The sequence below is a fragment of the Cupressus sempervirens genome, chromosome 11 (assembly GCF_028749045.1).
Source record: "Cupressus sempervirens isolate cs-2001-9-10 chromosome 11, ASM2874904v1, whole genome shotgun sequence".
Taxonomy (NCBI): domain Eukaryota; kingdom Viridiplantae; phylum Streptophyta; class Pinopsida; order Cupressales; family Cupressaceae; genus Cupressus; species Cupressus sempervirens.
The window spans coordinates 621,035,139-621,048,992 of record NC_143128.1 but is presented as its reverse complement, the minus strand read 5'-3'; the positions used below and the strand labels follow the sequence as shown (position 1 = coordinate 621,048,992).

The following is a 13,854-nucleotide window of genomic DNA, read 5'->3' as shown; positions in this document are numbered from 1 at the left end:
GTTAGTCAATTTTTTTATATCTTATATAAACTTGTTTCACTTGTTTGTTAGTCTTTTATTGCTTCCATTTTTCCTATGGCCCTAGTATTACTAATGTTCATGAGTGTAACCCTAGCCTTCTAGTATACATGTTCAGTTATACTAGTTTGATTCATATTGTACAATGCTTGTTAGGTAACATTTCATGAGAAACTCTCCTCTAAGTAGTACAAAGAATAAATTATATGGATAATGAGGAAGTAGTACAAAGAATTTTTATATTGAAAATACTATGTCCAATATAGAAGTAGGTTTTGTAAAGTTATCATTGATGATGATTGTACATACAATTTAGTTTTAAAATAAATGGTTGGTAAATTGAAGTTGAAGAAGTTAGAACCCAAAATTTATATTAAATTGATCAGTACCAATATGAATCAAGGTCTTCGTGAGTGAATGATTTTTTATTACATCTAAGAGAAAAAATTATCAAGATGAAGCTTTGTGTGATCTTATGAAAATGTGTGAATGCCATTTACTATTGGGAAGACCATGATGGTATAATAGAGAAAGTAAACATAATGATTTTTTGTGATTACACCAATTGATGCGTGTTCATTTTCTATTAGGAAGACTATGGTAGTATAGTTGAAAAACTATACATGATCGAAGAAATAATACTTCAATTATACCAAGAGATAATAAGAGATATACGTTGTTTACCTTTAGAAAGGAATGTTACTCAAATGTATGATAGTGCCTAAAAAAGTATGATAAATTATTTTCTTACTTTCATTATAATTTCACTAAAATCAAACAACAAAACAATTGCATATTATATCTTTGTTTGTGAGAAAGAATTTAAGAAAATGTATTTAGAAAATTATGAGTAATCAAGATTAATATACATCATCTTTATCTATTAATTTATATGTTTACAATAAACTAACATAAATAATTGCTACTACTAAATTAATATAAAATCTTGAATAATATTTTCACATAATAAAATAACTATCATGAAATTTCAAATAACTATCATGAAATTATGTTATGGTTGAAAAGTCCAATTAGTTAAAAAGTTCAACAACTCAACTCTCATGAAATTTCAAATAACTATCATGAAATTATGTTATGGTTGAAAAGTCCAATTAGTTAAAAAGTTCAACAACTCAACTCATTCTTAGGACATTGAGCTCCACGCTATATGTTTGGTGTTAATAATATATTTTAATAATAACCCTAAAATTCCAAATAACTATTAATTTATTGTATAAATTTATTTTATAATTGAAAAGTGCCAAATATTTGTGAAAGTTCACCAACTCATCCCATTCTTTTGGCATTGACATCCACGCTATATGCTTGGTGTTCGGTAGGACCCCACGTTATTATCGTTTGCTTTACTCCAAAACTTCCAAGAGGTTGGGAACCGCTTAACTTCCTTCAGTCGGCGTGTAAAAAACTTCATTTTGGGATAACTTCAACAGTCGGGAAGTTTCTGTTCGCGGAAATTTCCTACGGCCTGCACACTTTTGTCAACTTTCTTCTCTCTTCTTATATTTGTCAAGCAATTTGCAAAGAAACAGAAGTTGTACACATCTTTTCCTCTATCATCACTAGTTATTGGCGGTTCCTCCAATCGGTTTACGCGCTAATCCGCTCTATAAAGCTTCAGATTGTCTTCTCTTTTCTTTGTACTGCAAATTTGTTGAGATTGTTCAATTTGCAACATCTTCCAGACAGTGATTAACCAAAAAGATCTTGCTGTGTCGGAGAAATCGAAGACTGGGAGCGTTTTGTTATAGAATTTCTTACCCTTTCTAGCTTTACGGAGCAGCAAACCCTAGTTTCAGAAATTTCATTTTGAAACCCTGGTTTCAGGAATTTTTATTGTAAACTCCGTTTTCGCTTCTAAACAGAATTCAAAGCATTCATTTTTTTTCCTCTGGTACATCAACAATGGGATTCCCCTGGTTTTCTAACCGCAAAAATGTGCCGATTGAATCTCCCGGACGGCAATCAGAGAGCACTAGCATTTTCTCCTCCAAATCTCGGCAGCGAAAATCTTCGTCGCCTAAGAAAATTTCAGGCCGTAAAGAACGGCGAAGTTCGAGTAGCAGCGATTGTATTGTGAGCATTTCTTGTCCGTTGCCGAGCGGCGAAGAGCTTCAGACTGTTTTCAATAAATTTGACGCCGACGGTGACGGCAAAATATCTCCGTCGGAGCTCGGCCACGTCATTCGGTCTCTGGGGAACGATGCGACGGAGGATGAGGTGCAGATGATGATGGTAGAGGCTGACTCGGACGGAGATGGCTACGTGGACTTGTCTGAATTCGTTGCTCTCAATACACGTGGCGTTGACAGCGCGGCGAGCCTGCGGGATCTTAAGGATGCCTTCAACATGTTCGACATCGACGGCAATGGTTCCATCTCTGCAGATGAACTGCACAGAGTTTTAATGAGGCTGGGAGAGGCTTCCAGCTTGGATGAATGTCATCACATGATTCGAGGGGTGGATGCTGACGGGGACGGCCAGGTCAGCTTCAACGAATTCTTCACGATGATGTCGAGTCCTGTTGCATTGCAAGATGTTTAACTCCGATATCTGTTAATTGACGGACTATTTAGCGTATCTGTTAAATTCAGGCAGAGAAAAGATCAAGCGAATTTGCAGGCATGGCATTTGATTCGGTTGTAAATAGGTAGCGATTGCGTTGTTAGTAGATTCTTTATTCTTTTCTGTGATTATACAGTATTCTGGATCACTGGATACATTGAATAATCTGTACAAAACTTAAATTGCAATGTGCTTGGATTGTATACAATTTCAATTTTATTTGAGCGGCTAATGATTCAATTCCAGAGGCCGCCTGTGTGAAATAATATGTTCTTTTTGCTTCTAAAATGGAGGTTGGAAAAAGAAATTTGATGGTGAATATTGATAAAAAGTTTGTCTTTTTTATTTTATTTTGAAAATCTCCACTTGTCTTCTCATTTCTGCTGGAATACAATGCTGTGTTTGATTCTCTCTTATTATAAATAATCATATCTTCACAGCTTTGATTTTTTCCAAGAATTTTTTTGGGAACCTTCCATAAATATTTCTAGTTATTATTTTGTCGAAACCTTCCATAAATACAGTTCATAACATTTACTTTTAATATATACTGAAGCGTGTTAAGAGGAAGATACGATGGATTGATACTAAATTCTAAACTATCGATTATCCTAAATAGGAATAAAGCTTATTGACAGTAAAGCTAAGCTTTCTACCGGAATATAAGATTTGAGTTTGATTCCACCACAAAACCTCTATCACCGATATTCTGCAATACAAAAATGATATAATAGTCTGTTATTGATTGCATCAATTCACAAAATTATCAACACATTTGTTTTCCTTTGTCGGATTTGCATTCACTTTGCATATGCTTGCATACAAGGACCACTCAAGCAATTGAGATTATTGTTCATCTTCTAGTGTTTACTACCAACAACCAAGCCAAGTCAGTGTAAACTGGTTTGAAATAGGTAACACCAAAGCATTCCTCCAATGGTAAAGAATGAAATATGGGCTACCTTGCTGAGTACAACATGACTCATATACATTTCCATTTATTTAACATTGTCTCCAAGGCTTAGATTAACAATAGATATGGACAGTGCATTACATGGTAAATGCTAGGGCTGCAACAAAACTAACGCACTCCACATAGGTTCAAACCCAAAATAACTCTTCATCATATAAAGGGGAACGACGCTGATATAGATAAGGATAAAGGTTTAAAGCACATCCTTTGGAGAATATTTCAACTAATATGTCAAGAATGTCGGTACACCTATCAACCAATACAAAAATAAAAGAAAGGAACCATTTAACTCAATGACAACTATTAATGACAACAAAAAAAATAGTACCGCATAGTAGCTTGTATTTGCCATAACTTACAATAGTTTAATTAAATGCACCAGTAAAGATTAAAATTCAATAGTTATAAGAGAATAAATTGTAATGATAATATTTAATATAATTTAAATAATAGTTGAAAAAGTTTAAATTATAAAAATTTTAATGGTTCATGATCTATATATTTTGTGATCGAAAACAACAATTTTTTTGACAAAATTTCTTGACTTTTATTTTTTTGTCTTTGGTGCATTTTTTTCTGAGATTAGCCACCAATTTTAATTTTCAATTTAGAATTATGAAAAAATTATTAATTTGTTTTTTAAAGAACATACATATTTAAATATTTAAAAAACAATATTATTTAATAGAAAAATATTTATAGCTAAAACTAATTTTTAATTTATGAGACATTTTCTCTATATGTTTAAAGTATGTAGTTTTGAATAATAATTAGATAGTTTTATTTATTTTATATCATTGTATAAAGCTCATCATTAATGTAAAAATAATTTATATTATTTTAAAATGTGTAAAACTAATATATAAATATTACAAAAATGAGAACTTACAATTGAAAATAAAAATACTAACATATATTATAATTTATTTTTCTATGTATTTTTAAAGTACATCAATATTTAAATATTCAAAAAATAATATTGTTTAATAGAATTTTTTTTAAAAACTTTATGAGACATTTTTTCTATATATTTTTAAACATATATCACATTCTTGTATAAAGCTCACTCCTATAAGACCCAAAACAATATAGCCAATCATGTTGAAGTAAAATAATTTTTATGATTTCAAAAAGTATAAATCTAACATATCAATATTATAAAAATCAAAACTCACAATTAAAAATAAAAATACTAACATCTAATTGGTCGAACGCAAATAGATAAATCACTAGTTAGGTACAAGTGATTACAATAGTATTGAAACCTATTACAAATACAATAACATCAACTTCACATTCAGGTAATTACTTCATAAAATATCATTGAGAAATTATGAGGATTTATTTACATATACTAAGCATGATATGATAATCAAATTCATTTTTCTTCAGAGTCAATCTATTCTTGGGCGATTGCACTTTCATATATTCTTAATTTAGTGTATAGTACACAAATGAGACTAGTTATGGTAACTTTTTTATATTTGAAAAATAATTACCTTTTTAATATTGTTCACCTACTTTGGGATCGAAAGTCCAATAAGATGTATTCTAAGACATTACCAATCAGTTTGAGGAAGAATTGGATAGAAAAACAAACCATCATATATACAAATTAGTTATTATGAAACTATATGTAAAAATTCTACCGTATGATTGCATTTATTAAAGAAGTAGTATATATGTGACTCCTTAACTTATCAAAGGAAGGCTCCTAGTGAACATTTGAGGATAAAAAAGGGTAAAAAATGTTACATAGGCATTGTGTCGCTCTGTCTAACAACTATATAGTTGTCATAAGGGCTACCACCACCAACCAAAAGCTTATGATTACACAATTTAGAAAATGAAAGAATGCCCTCCAATTTGAATATTCAACTTCATTACAATTTCCTCCATGTCTATTCCTTATATCGCAATAAAAGCATTGAATGCTCAACTTCTTTACAATTTTTCTCACCACTTTATATTACAATAGAAACACTCAATACTTTACTTCTTTACAATTCCTCTCGCTACTCTTTATAACTAAAATTGACAATATTTAAAAGCATCAAAGTAGACCTCTACTATATGAAATAAATCTTGAATATCATCATGAATTAAGAGCTATTTCTCATATTTACGGAAGTAGAGAGGAATTGCACAACATCAAATATTGAGTGATAATCCCAAGAATACCTAGCATTGAGAAGCATTTTAACTATGTTAATGTGAATTTCAAAAAATCTAGAATCGAGAATTATTGCTGCCAAACACTGAAATAAAGTAAACCTTATGTCGCCGACTTGTTGAGACCGTTGGAGGGAAAGGCTTCAAATAAATATAAATACGTGCAAATGGTGTAGACATTACGATTTGTGAAAAGTAAGGAGACATTTTCAAAGTTATCAAACGGTCATATTCTTATTTAGAGTCAGACTGACGAACAAAATATGTTACATGTTGACATCATTGCACGGCAATGGCGTGACGGACTCATTCGGACAAACTTTCGTAATTTATAATACTCTTGAGATCCACGTAAGAGTCAACAGCGCCTGTTCTACACGATTTGGTTTCTTGAAGAAATATACGGTTGACATTCCGGGTTTTGTTTCTAGTTTTTGTTTGCCTCGCTTATAACTTCATCTTCACAACGGTGCAATGCTCATTGAAATTTGATACCTTATTTTGTAAACATCAAAAAGAATACAAAAGAGTTTGATATGAGGAGGTCTACTAATCATTGTGTTAAAGAAGTTATTCATAGTTATCTTTTTACATTGCAAAATTAACATGAGCTAAATATATTTAGCCTAAGAGATTTGTAATGTGGAATTATTATAATATCTATGTAATATTTTCAATGTTATAGATTGATAAATAGATAGATGGATGGATGGAAACAATTTTTTTTAGTAGTTAATCTTTTGTCTAATCTAGAGCATATACTAAAGTAGGAGTGTTATAAACTAATTATTCAAACTGGTAGAAATTTGGGAAATAATTAAGAAAACTTAATTACATCCTTGCTAATCAAACTTCTTAGAGGCATAAACTAGCACGTGCACCAAAAGAGGAGACGAGAGTTTTTTCTATGGACCAATACTTTGGTTCCTCACTATTTGTCCCATACTACTAAAAAAGATGATGGGAGATTGTATTAACCGATGTTGCCCGAACGATTGTCAAGGAAGAAGGAAAGTACAATATTGCCCAAGAAAGTAAGTATTAACCAAATAAGTATTATGTTTAATTATCGCTTTACTAAATTACAATCTATACTTCTATTTAATTATCTATTTTAGTTCAATTTTGAATAATTTTATTTATTTATTTAATCTAAAAAATATTTTCATAATAACAAAATCATATAAAGATCTTCGTAAATGTGTATGTGTGTCTATGCATTTAAGTTATACATTTTGTATACTCAAAATAAAATTTAAACTCAATTCTCTCCCGCTCTTCTCATTTTTCAATCTCCTTATGCCTCTAGGCTTTACTTCTCTTGTTTTACAGTTGAAAAGTTCGAAATAGTTGTGGATATTTCTACAACTCATCCCATTCGTTCGGCATTGACATGCACGCTATATGTTTGTTGTTAAGTAGGACCCCACGTAAATATTGTTTGCTTTACTCCAAAACTTAAATAAGTTGGGAACCGCTTGACTTCCCTCAGTCGGCGTTAAATAAACTTGAAACAGTCGGGAAGTTTCTGTTCACGGAAATTTCGTACGGCCTGCACTTTTTTAACTTTCTTTTCTCTCATTTTATATTTTCCTGTGCAATTTGCAAAGAGACAGAAGCTGAACACATCTCTTCCTCTATCGTCACTCGTTTTTGGCGGTTCCTCCAATCGGTTTACGCGCTAATCCACTAATATAACCCTGCTTGTCTTCTCTTATCTGTGTACTACAAATTTGTTCAGATTGTTCAATTCGCAACATCTTCCAGACGTTGAATAACCAGAAAGATCTTGCTGTGTCGGAGAAAAGCAAAGAATCGGAGCGTTTTATTATAGAATTTCTTACCCTTTTTCGCTTTACAGAGCAGCAAACCCTAGTTTTGAGAAGTATTTCTTCTGAAACCCTAGTTTCAGGAATTTTTATTGTGAAATCCGTTTTCCTTACAAAGCAGAATTCAAAGCATTCATTTTTTACCTCTGATTCGTTAACAATGGGATTCCCCTGGTTTTCTAACCGCAAGAATTTGCGGCCTGAATCTACCGGACGGCAACCAGAGAGCACTTGCATTTTCTCCTCCAGATCTGGGCTGCGAAAATCTTCCTCGCCTATGAAAATTTCAGGCCGTGAAGAAGAGCGAAGTTCGAGTAGCAGCGATTGTATTGTGAGCATTTCTTGTCCGTTGCCGAGCGGCGAAGAGCTTCAGACTGTTTTCAATAAATTTGACGCCGACGGTGACGGCAAAATATCTCTGTCGGAGCTTTGCCACGTCATTCGGTCTCTCGGGAACAATGCGACGGAGGATGAGGTGCAGATGATGATGGCAGAGGCTGACTCGGACGGAGACGGCTACGTGGACTTGTCCGAATTCGTTGTCCTCAATACACGTGGCGTTGACAGCGCTGCGAGCCTGCGGGATCTTAAGAATGCCTTCAACATGTTCGACATCGACGGCAATGGTTCCATCTCTGCCGATGAACTCCGCAGAGTTTTAAGAAGGCTAGGAGAGACTTCAAGCTTTGACGAATGTCATCACATGATTCGAAGGGTAGATGCTGACGGGGACGGCCAGGTCAGCCTCGATGAGTTCTTCACGATGATGTCAAGTCCCGTTGCAGTGCAAGATGGTTAACTCCTATCTCCGTTTGTTGACGGACTGTGAGCATTGTCGGTTGTTTGAAATTTAGGCAGAAAAAAGATCGAGCGAATTTGCAGGCATGGCATTTGATTCGATTCGGTTGTAAATAGGTAGCGGTTGATTATTAATGGATTCTCTATTCTTTATACAAGTATTCTGTGTCAATGAATACATTGAATGTTTAAATTGCAATGTGCTTGAATTGAATGAAATTTTGATTTTATTTAGAGACTCAATTCCAGAGGGTGCCTGTGTGAAATAATATGTTCCATAGTTATATAAAGCTTTGTGTTTCTAAAATGGACGTTAGAGAAAGAAATTTGATGGTGAATATTGATAAAAAAAAATTGTTTTTTGATTTTATTTTGTAGATCTCCTCTTGTTTTCTCATTTCTGCTTGAAAACAATTCTGTGTTTTATTCTCTCTTATAAATAAAATTGCACATTTTTTTATGTTTGCAGGTGATTTTCACTGAACCTTCCATACATATTTCCAGTTATTTTCTCGGAACCTTCCTTAAATACCGTTAGAGAAAGAAATTTGATGGTGAATATTGATAAAAAAAATTGTTTTTTGATTTTATTTTGTAGATCTCCTCTTGTTTTCTCATTTCTGCTTGAAAACAATTCTGTGTTTTATTCTCTCCTATAAATAAAATTGCACATTTTTTTATGTTTGCAGGAGATTTTCACTGAACCTTCCATATATATTTCCAGTTATTTTCTCGGAACCTTCCATACATATTTCCAGTGATTTTAATATATTCTGAAGCGTGTTAATTATGAAGATACGATGGAATGATACTAAATTATAAACTATCGATTATCCTAAAATAGGAATAAAGCTTATTGCCAATAAAGTTGAACTTTCTACCAGAATATAAGAATTGAGTTCGATTCCACCACACAAACCACTATCACCGATATTCTGCAGTACAAAAAATATTAGTCTGTTGTTGATTGCATCAATTCACATAATTATCAACACACAGGTTTTCCTTCGTCGATTTGCATTCACTTTGCATATGCTTGCATACAAGGACCACTCAAACAATTGAGATTATTGCTCATCTTGGACCGCTTACTACCAACAACCAAGTAAGTGTAAACCGATTTGAAATAGGTAACAATAATAAAAGCATTACAATCTTCCTCAGTACAACATGCTATATATATATAGTAGTATGCAACATTGTCTTCAAGACTTAGACTATTAATAGATATGGACAATCACACTCCAAATAGACTTGAACCCAAAATAACTTTTTATCATATGTTATATAACTAGTACTTGTATCCCAAAGGTCCAAGGGTCAACCCTATTATCTTTCAGTGTGGGTCACACTCATTGAAACATAGTTTTGGCACTTTGTATGTCATTGTCTCTCTTAATAACCCTACTTAGAACTTTTGTGATTGTTGAAAGCCTATCTTGATCATGAATTGCTCTACCTATAGCTTTATCAGTAACATACAAAATACATCAAACCCTTGGGTTATGTGCATATGTAAGTGACCTTTATAAAACTTAAAGAACTTTAAATTGAAGAAATGAAAAATATTATATTGCAGTGTGGCCTATCTAGGCACAAAATCTAGGGAGACAAAGGCTAAAATTATTTACTTTATAAGATGACATAGGAAATATGGAAACTATCTCTTGGAAATTGAGTGTCTACTAGTGAAGAATACACAACCCCCTACATAATTATTTCCTGAAATAACAAAAACAACCATACTTGTTGCAGATTTGATTGCACCAATAAAAATTCATTTGAGATATATTTAAAACATCTATATGGTGTATGCAGTGAAAGTCAAATTATAGCTAACCATAAACTATTGTCATGGTGTGATTCTCAAACTTTGCCATGACTATCTAGGAGACTAAATCCAATAGGTTCTCTAGAAGCCGACCAAATTATATTTTCTATATGTAGATATAAATGTAAAATGCTTTCTCTTTGCCTGATTCACATAGATAGTATCGATAGTATTGTATGTGACCATTTTTAGGCAACAATCACTACTTTGTTTATTTATTAGTCATGGCCCTAGAGCTCACATTATACAACTTGGAATTGTGATGGTTGAATAGGGGAGTTTGGCACCCTGTATTTGAGGGTTTTTAATTTGATGCCATATGACAAAACTTTTCAATGAACAGGTAGTCGTCATCAATACAATTTAAGATTTTATTGCTCGTAGATATTACCAAACTTCATTTATGGTTTCTAATGCATCAAATCCACATATCTAGATACACAAAGTGAAGGGGGGCATAATTAAGATTGTGTATCCCTTCAAATCAAGAGAGAATAAAAAACATCGATACCTATTGAATATTATTAATTAATACCTTATCACTAAGCTTGTTCTCATTCTTGGCAGCTACATGGAAAACTGTCACATAAATGTAAAAAATCTAGTATAGAAAGGTAACACAATGAGTTAGATGAAGAATTACCATCTCTATACCATCCACCAAGAGAAGATATGTAAGATTTTTCTAATGATAAGATCAAAATTAGTCAACACTTGAATAACCTCCATGTATATTGAGACTTTCAACCTACATAGAAAATATTATGAAATCCTACAGAGTTTTGGTGCAACTGTTTCATCTAAACATAAAAAATTAGAGCCAGTAAACTAAACCAAATGATAGCATGAATTAAACTACAACTATCATGTTATTTTATAGTTTTCATAGAACTCTAGTAAGTATCAAAATTTAGAATTAGAAAATCCAACTTCATTCTTTCTGAGAACTCCCAAACCATCATAAAATGATTTATAATTTTTTAAGCTACACAGGAAGTTTCAAGGAATTCTACCCATATCTGCCCTGACCATACCCTAATATCATTGCATTCCATTAGGTCACCTCTTTGTGAAGCATCTCATCAAAAAACCTCTTTGTTCTTTTATGCTTCTACATTTAATATGCATGTAACCAAGAGCATATCCTTTGGAACATTCCCATTATTTTTGACCTCATCTAAATGAGATATTTGTAATCAATAAGAAGTTCAATATTTGACATTATCTCTGTCCTGCTAGTCATCTCTAAATATGTTTAGATTTTGAATAGGTTTCTAGTGAGTTACCTGTAGTAGCTCCAGAGCATCGTACAACGACTACTCTACCCCCAAACTCTGAAAAATGAAGCTCAATCCCTATATGCTTTACATCAACCACTCAACTAAAACAAAAAAAATATCTTTTAAATTATTTCAATATCATGTTCTAGACCGATTGTCCCTAAATCGAGAATACAAAGCTCAAGAATTGAAAAAGTAGAAGAGCCTCCCAAGAATAATAATTCATTTTGTTAGTTTTAGGTAGCTTGGATAGCTGTTTGTCCACATGTAATTAATTAGAAAATAATTACTTGTTAATTAATTGACTCCATCTAGAAGCCACTATTAACCTATTGGTTAGGTTGTTTTGACCAAGAAGCAACTAGAAACTTCTTGGTTGAGTTGTCTTGATCAAGAAGCAACTAGAAACCTCTTGGTTAAGTAGTATAAAAGTGGGTCAAGGGAGGCATTTTGAGAATAGAATAGAGGAACTCAAGGAGTTGTAGAAGCATTTTTAGTGTTAGCAAATTGAGTTTGTAGTGATAGCAAATAGTCTTGCAGTGTTATCAAGGGCACAATGTAGCATTGGGATAACAATGGAGAACATCGACAGGAGAAATTAGGAGGTTGTCTAAGTTCTTCTAGTGAGAGACAAGGAATTGTGTATCTCTTGATTTGCTAAAGTTAATATATTTTCCATCTGCAGAATTGGTTTTCCCTTAGGGGTTTTTCTAAGGATGATTTGTCCAAAAATATTGTGTTCTATGTGTTGTGAATTTCTTTCCATATTTTATTGGTGGAGTTGCAATTGTGTTATTTTTTCATATTAGCTAAAAATTTATTTTCAATATTTTAATAATCAGTTATGATAGGAGATTAATAATCAGTTATTGTAATAATGTTGATTTTCACCTAGTATTAGAGTAGTGTTGAGGGTAGAAGAGTCTTGCCATAGGAAATAATTTTTGATCTCTTTAGATTTATTATTGCTTTAATCTCTTGAGATGGCTTCACCTAATTTGAGAGATTAGGACAGATTGGATGGTGCCTCAAATTTTGGTGTCTGGAAGGCCAGAATTTCATTATTGTTGGAAGAGAATGGTATCAAAGATTATGCTACTACTAGTATAGTTGTACCTATAGATACTACATATCTTGCAACATACAAGAAGGAAGATGCCAAGGCAACGAGGATAATCCTTGATGGTGTCAAGGATCATATTGTTCCACATATCTCAAAGCTAGATACAGTGAAGAAGATGTGGAATGCAATTTTGAATCTGTACTAGAATGCTACTACCAATAGGAAGATGATCCTCAGAGGGAAGTTGAAGAATTCTCGGATGAACTAGGGAAAAGATGTCACAAGTTACCTCACCAGGCTTAGACTTGTCAAGGATGAGTTAGCAGCTATTGGAGATAGTCCTAGTGATGAGCTAGTGAGAATAGCCCTAAATAGGTTTTCTAAATAGTGAATTGCCTTTGCTCAAGTTGTCAATGGACAAGATACCTTACCGAGTTGGGATTGATTATAGATTGATTTCACTCAAGAGGAGTTTAGACTAAGTCTTGTCAATGGGGCCAACAAGAGTCAAAAAAGTGAGGTGGACTAGGAAAACATTGCCATAGAGGGCCAATAGAAAGCAAAGTAGGGATCTAGCAAAGGATTGAACTCACAAAGTGAGAAGAAGAAGAAGGACCTTTCTAAGATCGAGTTCTTTGGATGTCACGAGTATGGTCACTATGTTAGTGATTGCCCATAAAGGAAGAAGGCAAAGAAGCAGGTGACAACTTCAACAAGTGCATAAAAACTCTCCAATAGAATGGAAGATGAGTTTGCACTTATAGCTTGTATGGTGAACTCAACCACATAGACTATCTAGTATATAGCTAGTGGGGTTTCATTTCATATGACAGGAGTTAGAGAGTACTTCCCCAGTTATAAGGAGGAGAACACCAATATCCAAATTTCTATGGGAAGCTTGTCCAAACTCAACCCAGTTGGGAAAGGCACTGTTCAATTTTAGAGGGAGAATCGAAAGATAATTCTAGCTCATGATGTATTGCATGTGTTAGGATTAGGTATGAATTTTATTTCTATATATGTTCTTTAGGATAAGGGGGTATAATGTACTCTTTAAAGGGACACATGTGTTGATTAAGCACAAGGATTGGAAATCACCCATAACAATTGGAGTTAGGAGTGGTCACCTTTACAAGTTGTAGTTTGACACTCCTAAGGCACTCATGAGCATCACTAATCTTAGAGATCTTGGAGAGCTATGGCATAGGAGGATGGGCCATATTCATCATGGATCACTCAAATTGCTTCTTGAGACGGTGACAAGTGTCCCAGAGGTGAGCACACAACATGATGATGTATGCAAAGGA

At 33.2% G+C, this 13,854-nt stretch overlaps 2 pseudogenes across 2 annotated transcripts; both read left to right on the top strand.

Moving 5' to 3' along the window:
* Positions 1-1,478: 1,478 nt before the first annotated feature.
* Positions 1,479-2,889, top strand: LOC149531230 (uncharacterized; annotated as a pseudogene). Its single transcript, XR_016358973.1, has one exon. The product of XR_016358973.1 is annotated as an uncharacterized LOC149531230 (transcript).
* Positions 2,890-7,242: 4,353 nt separating this feature from the next.
* Positions 7,243-8,566, top strand: LOC149531229 (uncharacterized; annotated as a pseudogene). Its single transcript, XR_016358533.1, has one exon. The product of XR_016358533.1 is annotated as an uncharacterized LOC149531229 (transcript).
* The last annotated feature ends 5,288 nt before the right edge of the window (positions 8,567-13,854 follow it).